General features: G+C 30.7%; 1 pseudogene; it reads left to right on the plus strand.

Annotated features, from left to right (window-relative positions):
• Positions 1-7,024: 7,024 nt before the first annotated feature.
• LOC149575744 (small nucleolar RNA SNORD36) lies at positions 7,025-7,091 on the plus strand (annotated as a pseudogene).
• The last annotated feature ends 7,453 nt before the right edge of the window (positions 7,092-14,544 follow it).

Genomic DNA, 14,544 nt, shown 5'->3' on the forward strand with positions numbered 1-14,544 from the left:
GCACAACTTCTACAAATATTCTAAGCGTGTACTCACATCAAGATCTATCTGTATCAAATTATACATCTTATTATGAAGTTGAATCTCATTGTCCTTAGGTATGTAGGCTTCCCTAATCCTAGCCACCATACCTTTCCAAGTAACTATAGATTTTTTGTCTTTTTTTTCTCTCTTAGTTTGCACAAATTTCCACCAAGTTAAAGAAACTCCCTTAAACTTGGATTTAGAAACTTTCACATTTTTGGATTCATTGATTCCCTCACATTCAAAGTGGTTCTCCAATCTTTCTATCCACTCCATGACCAAATCTTACTCTATTTTTGCACTAGATAATGGCACTCCCTCTGAAGCCCACCCATAGATCTTAAGGCTTTCAAGAAGAATTCTTCACATATTTTTGGATATGGTTATGGTACTTCATCCTCTTATGCTACTTCTTTTCCTTTCTCCTTTGTTTCTTTCACCTTTTCACTTACTTCTTTAGCCTTCACTTCTACTTTTCCCAAATTTATCTCAATCCTTTCTAGCTTTTCCCTAAGCATCATATTTTCATCTTCTTGATTTTTACCTTCTTATCCATTTCTGCATTTGTTACCATGTTTCTTTCACCCACAAATTCTTAACTTCTTATAAAACAAGAAACTACCCAAATCTTTTAAGGATTTGATACATTTCATAAGGATACTTTAGGCTTTGGCTATCTTTATTCTTTCCTTGGTCCTCCTTCGTATTCTAATCTTTAAATGAGTTTGGTTGACAAGTTCCAACTCTAGGGTGTCCTATTAATTCAATAAATTGCTCACACTTGCTTGCCAAACTATCCATACCACCTCAGTTCTCAAACTTCCATCTCTCCAAGATTGACTTGTAGGAGTGTGAAGACTTCAAATCCCATCTAAGTGTTTTGAAAAAATCCAAAAGATCAACTTTTGGCAACTTTTTCTTACCCATCTCCTTCTTTATACAATTAGGTCTTCAATTAGGCCTATGTTTCTAGTTTTTAGGCCTTAGTTGATGAAGATTGCTCCCCTTAATACCATAAACACATACCAGAAACATAGAAACAACAAAAATACATAAGAATAGAATATAGACTTCTTATTATGTCCAAAATTAAGGAATTACATAATTTATAAATACAATATGTGAACCCACATGGGCATCTACCTTACAATATTTAGCAAAACAAAGTTGTGAACTACCACTTAGAACTACCCTAAATAACCTAAAAGCCTTCCTTATATAGGCATTTTAAAACTACCTAGGAAGTTTATAGATTCTTATCTCTAACTCTTGAGGTTGACCAACACTAAAACTATATTACTTTATTACATGGAATCAACTCAAAATTACAAATTATATTGACATGATTTTTAGGTAGCCCAACTTCTAGAGACCCTAACTTACAAACCACTGATCAGATTGGCTATTAAACCCACTTTTTGGAAACAAATTTTTTTTTTCTACACTAACTAACCATGAAAATATTCATCGATTGAAGCTTGACCTTGTTTTGGAGATTTTGAGGCCTTCAAAACTAAGCCTAAAGTTGTTATACCAAAAAATTGTAATAACTTCACTAATACATATAATATGGCAATGAAATTCATCTGGAAGGCTAATATATCTAAGATTAACCTCCACCTATGAAATTAGAACATTTTGAGCTCACATCACAAACTTACTAAGAATAGTATGCTTCCATAAATAACAACTCTACACATAACCCTTATTAAAAAGATAGAATAGAAATATTTTTTGATGATGCAAGATTTCTCTTACACCCAGGATGCTCCTGCATCAGAAAACTAAGCTAATTTGAGAAGTGACCATTTCACATTTGAAGTGTTCATAGGAAAATCTAGATGGGTAACCTCCTCTCTTGTAATCCATGATGAATCTTCTATATGTCTTCCTTTCCATTTGACTAGATATTCTTCATATGTTTTATTTCTTATACTCTTGCCAACACAACTTTACAGTATTTCCTCAATCTCATTTGTAGCTTAAGTAGATGCAAAATACTACATTACACTTTTGTGATCTCATCTTTATTTCCTCCATCATAATACTCTATTAGATCTAAAATGTTAAATACTAGTGAAATATTCAAATCAGAGGACAACTCTACTTCATAAGCATTTCTGAAATCATGATTCTTCAATATCTTTCATGTTCCAAACTTCTTTATTTTCAATTTGTTATATATACCTAGTGGAAATATATCCTTCCTGAAATGAACCATGACTTCATCACCAACTTGAAATTCCTTATACCTCATTTTCTCATTTTCCTTAGCCTTATAATATGTATTCACCTTTGTGATGTGCTTCTTCACCTCCTCATGGATGTTCTTCAAGTGTTCTATAATATCCTCACATTCAGAACTACTTATATCTCCTTTATCCAACATCCTCAATTTAAAATCATTTATGGGACTATTCCCATATACAATATGGAATGATAACTTACCATTACTCATGTTGACAAAATTATTATATGCAAATTTTGCCCTTGGTAAAATCATATCCTATCCTTTTGGCTTATCTCTAATCAAACATTTCAGCAAATTCACCAAACTCCTATTTACAATCATTGTCTATTTATTAGTCCATGGATAATGTGATAAGATAAACTTCAAATATATCTTCAAATTCTTCTATAATGTGTTCCATAAATACCCAACAAACTTGGTATCTTGATCTGAAACTATGCTCTTTGGTTGACCATGTAGTCTCACCACTTGTTTGGAAAATAATTCTACTACATGAAGAAAATCACTAGTCTTCTTGTAGGGAATGAAATGTGTCAATTTTTAAAACCAATCAACCACTACAAAAATTGAATCATGCCCTTGCTAAGTCTTTGGCAAACCAATAACAAAGTCCATATTTTGCTTTACTCCTTTTGTCATCTGGCATAGTCTCCAACTATATAAAAAATTCTTGAGATCTTTATGTAATTGTGGATAGTAATAATTTTCATTAACAAAAGAAATGGTTTTATCTCTACCAAAATGTTTATCTCTACCAAAATGTTTACCCAATCCTCCACTATGCTTCTCTTTGATGATATTTTCCCTCATTGAACTCCTTGGAATAAAAAATGGACTTCATCATAATAACATTTCATCTTGGATGATGAAATCCAACCATTTGTCCTATAAGTGTAATAGGTTCTATATAGGCTTCCTCTAAATCAAGATCCTCTAGATATAAACTTGTGAGTTCCTTGAATCCAACCACCTCAATTTTTGTTTTGCTCAACAATTTTTGTCTCCTACAAAGAGCATTTGTAACCCTATTAGACTTCTCTCTCATGTGTTTCAAAATAAATGTGTAACTCTACAAAAGATAAACCTATTTGAAATGCCTATGATTCAACTTTCCTTGACTATTCAAATATTGCAAAGCTTGATGATTGGTATATAAAACAAACTCCTTGGGAAGAAGACGATTTCTCTACTTCTTCAATCTCTAAACTATAGCATAAAATTCCTTATCATAAACAAAATATTTTCTTTTGGTATAATTTAACTTTTCACTAAAATAAGAAAAGGTTCTACCTTATTGGCTCAAAACAACTCATATTGTAGTACTACTAGCATCACAATCTTCTTCAAACACCTTATTAAAATATGGAAGTGCTAAAATAGGTTGTTTTGTAACTTTTTGTTTCAACAAATTAAAACTTTGATCTGCTCTTGTAGTTTACCTAAACTCTTCTATATCCCCTATCATTGTTTTAGTCAAGGGTCCACATATACTTTAAAAATTCTTAATAAACTTTGTATAAAATCTAGCTAATCCATTAAAAGATCTTACCTCAGTAGCTCTCCTTGGACTAAGTCATTCCAGGATAGCCTTCACTTTCTCAGGATCTATTTTTAGACCTTCAATTGAAACTAAAAATCCTAGATACACTAACTCTTTCAAAAAACTACACTTCTTCAAATTAACCAACAACTTTTCTTGCTTCAAAATTTTAAACACTTTGTGAATATGTATTATATTCTCCTCCAATGTCATATTGAAGATCAAAATATCATCAACATAAACAATGGCAAACTTACCCAAAAATTCTTTTAGTACCTCATTCATGAGTCACATGAATGTACTTGGTGCTTTAGTTAGCCCAAAAGGCATACAGTCATTCCTTCATCTTGAAGGTTGTAATGCCCACCCATAGTTTTCTTGTCTGATTTATATGTCAAACTATTTTAGGCCTATTTCATACATGTGTTGGTTTAAGGGATATTTGATTTACAATTATATGACATTATTTCATGAATCAGATTACATATTTATCAGTAAATAATCACTTAGTTGATTGTATTTCATGTAATGATTGATGATTATGATTACTAGTGTATTAATGATGCTTTAATGGTTCTTAGTTAGTAAATATGATTATTTTTTAGATGATATCAAATGATGAGTATTTTATATTCACAATGACAAGTATTCAATATTTGAATATGTGATGATTTGTACTCAAGACTTATTATAGTACTTACACCATACTTGCATGTGTATGGTGTGCATATTTGTTTTACTTTTCTATTTGACATGTCTGATGTGGTTAAGGGAGGGAGTCGTAGTCACCTACTAGTTGGGATCTACACAATGTACCACTCCCCACCATTATGTACATGTTCAAGTATATATGCATATGTACATATTTAGATTTTATGGAGGATTGCAGGTATTGGGCATCGACTTCCCTGAATTGCTAGGATAAGTGTGCCCTATCGCAATAACTTAATGGTAAAAATGGGGAGATACTGCTCAGGTCCAATCCCAGCCATAGCCTAAATACTTGTCTTGCAAGGAGGACTTGTAACTGACTTTCCACCTTTTTAAAACCCATGAGTTTATCTTTGTTTGTGTTATTTTGATTTTGAGTTTTGGTATGTTTTGGTAATGTTTCTTGTATGTGGATTTGGCTATGTGATTTATTTGGTAAATGATTTAATTATAATTTTTGAGTTAATCATATAATATTGAGAATTATTAAATATTATTTGAATAAAAAGAAAATATTAAAGCATGAGAATGTTTAATTAATTAAAAACTAATTAAAATTATCCTTTAATTTAAAAGTCAAAATTTAGAAAATTGGTTAAAGAGAAATTAGAATATGATTATATTTAATTATGTACTTTAGTTTAAAAGATTTAGTTTAAAAATCCAATTTAAGAAAATGGATAAAAAAGAGAATTAAAATATTAAAGATTTAATATTGCTTTATTATAATTATTTATTTAATAATTATTAAATTAGAATTGAATTTAAATAATGAGCTTTGATTATTATCATTAATTTAAATAATAAACTAGGCTTTAATAAATTATAGGAACAAAAAATATAAAAGAATATTTTAATTTAAAAAGTTCTTTAAGTGTGCATGAAAGGATTAAATAATAGAAGCTTATTTTAAGGAGAGACCTTTGCATGTTTAAAAACTAGAAACCCTAGGTAGAGTTGAACTCTTTATTAAGAGATTCAAGCTCATTTCTACACATATAGGTATTGGGGAGTAAAATTTGGAATTGGATCAAAAGAATTGTTGAAAATTTTGGGGGGACTGGATCTACATGCATTCACAGATTGACTTAGATTTTAGTTGTTGTTTTGAGGTAAGGTTTGAAAACTCATTGTAAAATTTTTTTGAAAGATTTGTCTACTTCATTTCTTCTTGTGTGCTTGTATAATGTTTATTAATTTACTTTATTGATTTTTGGATAAAGAATTATGTTGTAGATTTTAAAAAGGAAAAGTTTATTGATCAAGAAAACTTAACTACAAAAATATTGTAGAAATTTATTATGACTATATTCTTTTGAAACCCTTTCTAATATAGGAATAATTTGATTATAGAAAATTGGAAGAAAATAATAAATTGAACAGTTAGGTTTCAATTTTAAATTTGTTATTAGAAGAATTTTTTAAATATAGATGAATATTCTTCTTACATCTAAAATAATTTAATTGCAATATTTATTTGGAAAGCAAAAGATTAATTGAGAGAAAGCATGTTGTAACTAAACACATGCATGTGAAAATAAATATGCTAAAATAGAAATCTAAGTATAGTATGGTTGCATGATTTGAGAGATCAAAGACATGTGAAAATATTCATTGCATGTGTATTTTTATTTTATAAAAAATTAATTTAATTTTTAGATTTAATTATTTAAAAAATAATAATAATAATAATAATGATTAATTATTAATTTCAAAAAAAATTAAAAAATTAAAAACTAATTATTATTAATTAATTTTTAAAATTAAATTAATACTACTCATTTAGTTATAAAGTGAATGTTAGTATTAGTGATTCTTTAAGGCTAGTTAAACTCTTAGTTGCATATAAATTATTTTATAATTATTAATGCAAGAGGGAAGAAATACTTATAATTATATTATACTTTAAGAGAAGTTGTAGTCGAGTTCACTTTGTAATCATCTAGTTAATAAGTATTTGACTTTATGAGAGAAATTATAAATAATTCAAATAAATTATAATTTTATGTCTAGTTGCATTATAAATTAAAGGAAAAGTAATTGTTAACATTAGACTTAAATAGAAGTCAAATTAATATTTTAGAAATAAAATTGATATTAATATTTAATCTAATAATATACTCATATTATTAATTAAATCATTTATGATTTATGATTATTTAAATTAAAAACATGATAATGTTGTATGATATTTCATATGCACAAAGAGTTTTGACATTTAAACACTTATTGATTTAAATAAGTATATTAGCATAATAATTTATATTAATATGTATATTCTTACTTTATTTCTAAACACATCCTTATGATCCAAACTAAACAAGAGAAACTGATAGAATTAAATCATGTGGCTAAAAATTATGTGTTTTCTAATATTCTATTTATAGTCTTGTAATATTTATTTTCATGATAGTTTTTCTTTGTGAGTTGTTTAGTTGGCCAAGTTAGGATGTGAACTAGAGGCATTTTTTAGATTTCTTTTATGATTATTTGACTGGATGTCATGATGAACTTTATGATTTGAATTGAGATTTATGTTTTATGAGCTTTATGCTACTGAACATTTATGAGAACTTGGGTTTTGAGAACTAATGTTATTTTTGGGTTCCCTATTAAGGAACTGGATTCGATCAATTTTACTCTTGTGGTTTGTATTTTTTCAGAAGGTAGTCTAGGTGCATGTCTATGGGAGTGGCTTGCAATGGGGTCAGGCCCAAAATGGCTACCATGATAACTCATTGTAAGTTGTGTAACAAGTGGTAATATAGTAATCAAAATATCTTTCCTAGCCCTTTTCCTTGAGATACACTAAAAAAGATAAGTTAGAAATGTTTACCTCACCCATGCCTTGAGTGCTTGTACAAGCTAAGGATGGGAATGGGATGATACCTAGTGAGTGGTATGACTAGTTTCCTCGTCGTCATGAGAGGGTATTCTAGTTTCACATAGAATCACTAGGGGGTTGGGGTCCTAAGAGACTATCATGGTAACCTTAGAATTGGCTCATCTGATGACACTCCATAGTATGTAACCTAAGTCTACTTCATGATTTTTTTTTATTTGCCTCTAGTAGTGTACTTGTTAGATATTAGTTTTGATGATGTATTTATTGTGAGTTATTACTCATTGATTAAATGTCATTTATTGTTGATAGTTGACTTTTATTAATGAATGATCAATTATTCTTTGGTGCTATTTTTATTGTTGGAGTTAGTTATTGGTGGTTTACTTTTATTGATGATAGTTGTTATCTATTAGTTATTCTGCTTGTGACACTTGACATTGTTTTGGAGGTGATTGCATCTTTTTGGGTTTTGATACTCGATTTATATTTGGTATCTAGATGTTGACTTGGTATAAGATGTTAGTATTGTATGGGTGCTCCTTCAACTCAGTTATCTTTCTTCTTTAGTAGTTTGTGTACCCTTGAGGTAGATTTGGCTATCAGGATTCCTTGCCTAGGATGTTTTATGATTTGATTATTTGTGTGTGGATCATACATTATCTCTCCTACACGGTGGGATTGGGAGCCTCATTAGGTGACCACCCAGTTGGGAGGTAGTGTCTTCTTATCATTTAGGTCCCCCTTATATTGCTAGTTGTTGGATGCTTGTTGATATAGTGGTACCATTGTCATTCTTCCTCTTATCTTGAAGACTTATATTCATTTGATGTATCTATGTATCATGTGTTTTGAGATCCTACAGGATATTGTATTGTATATTGATGTACTTGTATCTATTTTCACATACCTTGTGACATGTGTAGTGGATGTTATTCATTAGATGTGCTTTCATATTATTAGTTGTACTTATACATTTTCTTATATGATTATTTATGTGTTTATTCATTTTATGATTATGGACATTGTAATTGAGACTTAAACTTATTAATAAAACTTTCTTAAATGTGACTCAATGTGAAGAAATCCTTGAGGAATTGAATCTATATTTGTAATTGCTTATGTATATTTGATGTGTATGTATATATTGCTTATGTATTATTGTTACTTTGATGTTGTTTAAACTTTTAAAATAAAAAAAAATAGTTTTGTAAACTTTGTAACATATTAGGTTTATTTCTTTTGGGTTCCCGAGTGGGGTGTTACAAAGGTAGTCTTCCACTCTCTCCTTCTTTGATCCAAATTTGATAATATCCATTCTTTAGATTTGTCTTTGTGAAATACACAACTCTGCTCAAATAGTCCGTAATATCATGCATCCTTGGCAATGGAAATCTATACTTGATTGTGATCTTGTTGATAGCCCTAGAATATCTATACATCTTCCATTCTCCATTATTTTTAGGTGCTAAAATTGTTGGCACAATACATGGACTAAGACTCCCTTTTTGGAATAACTCATGTACTTGTTTGTTGAGCCTTTTACTTTCTGTTGCTGTCATTATGTGTGTTGCCTTATTTGGAAAATTGGCTTCTAGAATCAAGTTCATATAATGGATAAATTCCTTACTGGTGGTAATCCATTAAGCACATTATCAAATACAATATCTTGAAACCAATTTGCAAATTTTGCAAGTACGTCTTCTACTTCTTCTTTACCAACGTTAGGGTTTATAGAAAAACACATATGTTCATGCCTCACACCTTCTAGGAACTTTATTCCATCAACAAAACTTACTCTAGCAGTACTACATACCTTTTAATTTGTATCCTTCAATAGGTTTAGTTTATGTAACACTCCATCCTTTATCAGTGAATAGATATGTGCATGACCATCATGTACAACATGATTTTCAAACTGCCACAATCTACCCAACAACATTTAGCATCCATCCATTAGTATGATATCACATAGTACCTCATCATTGTAGCTCCCAATCTTGAAATTCCCTAGGCATTATTCATTGACCATGACCTTTTGGTCATCTTTCACCCAAGAAATATGGTATTGATGTGGATATTTAAGCCTCTTGAGCTTTAACTTAGTGACCATCTCCTCTGACACCAAATTTCCAGTACTTCCAACATCAATAACCACATCAAAACCCTTATCCTTACACTTGCACCTCATACAAAAAAGATCCTCCTTTGATCAAATTCATTATCACCACTCAATAGGACTCTTTTATTAACTAGAAGCTCTCCTCTTTTAGCATCTTTAGAATGTGATGATTTGGCATCTTCATCCACATGCACAACTCTTCCCTAGCCTTTAGTTCTCCTATATGACCTTCCTTGGCATTGAGGACATTCAAAGGCTCTATGACCTCCACAATGAAAACATGTCCCACAAAAACCTCCTCTTCTAGGTCCTTGTCCTCTTCTTCTTTAATGCATTAATATTATTAAATCCACAATGAAAAAAAATGAAGAAGACGTAGATGTGTGTGATAATAATGTTACTAGAATTGATCTTTCTTCTCATACTCATTAAAAAAAACATCTATAGTTTTTAAAAATGTTGCAAAGGTGGTTTAAATAGATGAAAAGGAGAAGAAAAATAGAGAATTTATTGAGTATTTGATAGATTTAAGATATATTATCTATTCAGGAAAATTTTTTGTACCAACTTATGTCTAAATGGAGTCTTTAAGGTCCTTAGAGTGGTCAATTTGGATGAAGAGAACTTTTTGAGAGTGTGTGAAAAAAGAAACGTTCATACCCTTAATGAATCACATGCCTTATAGACATTGCATGACATATTTTATAAATGACACAAGTGACAAGGGAAAACCTAGAAACTCAAACCAAATTGAGACAAATAACATGATCTTAAAGGTTTAAGAATAGTTTAAAGGGGAAAACAAAGAAGAGTAAATGTTCCAGGGGCCATGCTAAAAATGGTTTAAGTTAGTAAATTGAAGCATAAAATTTGTAATAGGATTTTGAATGACCTTTTTGTGGACCCAATCCACAACCCTAACATAGCTTGTCCAACTTCAAAGCATACTTTTAGCAAGAATTCTTCCTCTGAAATAACTACCAGGGGTTTATTTTTAATTCATTTGTAGAGATTCTAAAAATTAATGAATCTAGATAAAATAAAGTTGACAAAATAATTACCTTGTGAACTACCTTAAAAAGTATTTGTATAAGCATTTAAAATCCATTTTCTTAAATGCCTAAGCTAGTGACTCTATGATCAAGTGTAGAGATAAAGTGGTTCAATGATTGTTAACCATGAATGTTTGAAGTTGATTGAAATAGCAAAACTTTTTGATTTCATGCTCTAAAAAATAATACAATATGAAGATAATAAAAGAAAAAGTCACCCTTTCCAACACCTCCTAATATTGATGCAACAAATGTAATCCATTATTTCACTAATACAAAGATGAAAATGACACAAGTGATGAAGAATTTGACTATGTCTCATGCACCCAAGATCATGGGCAACAATTGATAACATTGAAAAAGCCAATTTTGAAACTTCTAATGCAGTGGGTGACTCATTCATTCACGAGGAGGTTGGATAGGAGTGCTTTAGCTGATTAATAAGCCTCAAAATTTAACCTCCAACTACATTTACTTTCTTAGTGTCCAAGAGGTGGAAAGGAAGATTAAAAAGGACTTGAAAATGCATAAGAAGCAATAAATGATGAAGAGGAGGGAAGAACATGATCATACTAAACACAAAGGGAAGAAATGAAAGCAGAAAAAGGTGCAATAAAGAAGCAAGAAGATGAGGATAAGAGGGGGGAAAATGGAGATCAGGAGAGGTTAAAGACACAAGAGAATGCAAAGGATAAACAAGAATGCAAGGTAGTTACAAAAAAAGAAAAACAAGTAACTAAAGATAAATATACATGCATGATAGAGGAAATAACAAAATTAATTGTAGATAATATGATAACCATCTACTCCCCATTGTATGCAACCACCAATGCCATGCTATTTGGGACTTCCCTTGGGCACTTAAAACTTACTTTAGATGCCAAGAAATCATTTCTTGCTCATATAGAAAGTTTCCCATCCAAACCAACAAACTATAGGTACAAGTGGAGAGACTCTACTACCCATGGATATGTGTGTTACAAGCTAGAGTTGTCTTGCACCAAAAGATCAACTTGTTAATGCCTAATACAACCACTAGACTTATATAACACAAGAGGCAGTTAACTCATGTCATGAATCTTGAAGGGGAACATTGGAAATTAGTCCAACAATCCCCCCCTCAATGTTACCCGAGGAGATTTGAACCTATGACCAAGCTCTGATATAACTTGTTATAAGCTAGAGTTGTTGTTGCACCAAAAGATTGAGCTATTAATTGCTAATACAACCACTAGACTTATAGAACACAAGAGGTAGTTAAGCCATGTCACGAATCTTGAAGGGGAATGTTGGTGGTTAGTCCAATAATGTGACACCTACTACTTTTAGAAATCATATGGAAAATTGAATAAGACTATTATGTTTTGATCATTGTAGGAGGTTCTTTTTGTCCATATGTTATGCAAAATATATTAGAAACTATGAGGTGACAGAATTTGAGTTTGTTAACTCTATGGATGTAGTTTGATTGAAGATATAAATATGATATGATTATAAAATGTGTTAATGTCATTTCTAGTGTATTTGAAAACTAGACCATTCACAAAAAAAAATATTGATTGTGTGCTAATTGATATAGTTGTAAAATGTCATATTGTTGTTATTTTTGGAAGATATTTGTAGTTGTTGTCTATCATTATTTATTTTTAACTATTGTATGTCATCGTCAGGCACACACAGGTGCACCCGTGCACACACACACACACACACACACACACACACACATGGTACCAAGGAAAAAATCTTACACCCTTGTTGCTATGATTTTTGTATTTTGTCATTGTTGGTCAAGACTTTATATTACATTGTATGACATATTATGTTATAAAGAAAGTGTTATAGAAGTACCATATGTTATCGGGGACATAGTTGGACCTAATATATCAGAGAAGCTAAATATCTACCAGTGTGACAAGAGTATCAAGGGAAGCTTGTGGAAGATTCTAGAAACCCTAATTAGGTTATTGAGTAGAAATGGTAAACCAATAAAGAGACAAGAAAATGAAGAGTTAAGTGATGTGACAAGTGTCATTGGAAAGAAGACAAGTAATTTGAAGTAGTATTGATGCCAATAGCTATCAAAGTAGGGATAGAGAAGAAGATATCGATGATAAGTAGAAAAACATGTTATCAAAAGAAGAGTAGCTGGAGCAACAAACCTATCAAGAAGAGGAAAGGAAAATATAGTTTAATTTCTTGTTGTTTATTCTTAATTAGTTAATCAACAAGATTGTGAAATATTTTTAGATGGTGGTCTTTAATAGGACTTTGAAGTTCTATTTTGAACTTATTATGTACATCCTTTAATCGAGTGAACACTGTAAGAGTGGGATGAAATCACTTAACATAGTAGTCTATAATGGGACTTTTGATACTCTTAGTAGGGTATTAGAAACTTTTAATAGAGTATAATCATTCAAAAGATGACATTATCATAAAGCTCTTAATCGGGCACCTTGTTACTATAGTGATGAGTTGTGGGTATCATCTCCACCGAAGTTTTCCCCTCTAACCAAGGGTTTTCTATGATACCAAAATTAGTGTGTTGTGTGTTTCAAGTCTATGGTTTGAATGCTTATTTGATTTTATTGTTGGAACTTATTAACTATTAGAATTTTGAAAAGATTATGAATAACGTTGTCAGATAAATGTTTAAGCTAACTATCAGTTAAAAGGAAGAAAGTGTTTTAAAAGGTGAAGTACTTTAGGTACTGATTCACCCACCCCCTACTACCTCACAATACTTATAGCTACCAACAATTGATATGAGATCTCTTGGTTCTCTGAAGAAAGTTTAACTTGAGCAAGTTTGGGACAATGACTAGCTACAAATATCAGAGAGAGTTGGAAGAAGCCCTCCACGATGCAAATGAGCACATTTTAAAATTAAAAGACTAACTAAGAGCCTCATTTACAAAGAGAAAGGAACTTACTGAAAATGTAAAGATGAGTCTGGATGGCATGGATAAACTGTTAGAATGTAGTGTTAATTTTGAGGAAGTAGAAGATGTTGTAATAAGGGAGCTAATGGAAAAGAATGATGAACTACTTGAAAAGAATAAATAACTCAAGGAAAGGATCAATCTAATGAAAACAGATCAAGAATTTGAAGCCATCAAATTGACTGAACTTTTGGATAAAGCGGTAACTCTTGAAAATGAGAAAAGTGATGTTGAAATCAAATATCAGGATGCCCTAGATATAATGGTTGGAAAAGACTTAGTCATATTAAGAAACCAAAAGCTCTATAGGCCTGAAATGACCTAATCAACAAAATTAGGGAAAGAAATCAAGATATTGAGAATGAAAATGAAGAACTGAAAAAGAAAAATAATGAATTTAAATTTGAAAATGAAGTGAATGTCAAACTTACAAATTTTTAAGAAAGCATGTTGGAGCTGGATAGACTGTTGGTAAACAAAAAGGAATAACTATTAGCTGACAAGATCCCTATCAAAAATATTTTGAAAGAGATAGGAGATTCATCAAATTTTGAAAATCAATGACAAAAGAAGAAGATATGGGAAGATGAAATCATCCTATTTCCTGTCACTATTATGGAGAATATAATCATACAAAGGATTTCAAAATTACAAGCAAGAAAGTATAAGAAAGATATTGTTCAATGGTCACTACTACAAGTGCAACATGTATGGACATAAAGTTAGTGAGTGTAGGACAAGAATAAATGGGAGGATAAAAATCAGATATTTTAATGACTATTGTTACAAATGCTATCAGTATGGTCATAAGGTAGAAACATGCAAACCAAGATCACTGACAAAGAAAAGGAATGAATATTTTCCAAAAGACTTTGGAACTAACCTTGTGAATTTTCATCAATGAAGAGGAAAGGGACATAAAAATTCTAAGTGCAAATCAGGAATATCGTGCCCTTGGAAATCTTTAAAGATCTTATGTTACATTTGTTCACAATATAGACACTCTACCTATAATTGTTGGTATTAGTGTAATGATGGAACTCATCAAATTGGAAAGGTA

This window comes from Cupressus sempervirens, chromosome 2 (assembly GCF_028749045.1).
Source record: "Cupressus sempervirens isolate cs-2001-9-10 chromosome 2, ASM2874904v1, whole genome shotgun sequence".
Classification (NCBI taxonomy): Eukaryota; Viridiplantae; Streptophyta; class Pinopsida; order Cupressales; family Cupressaceae; genus Cupressus; species Cupressus sempervirens.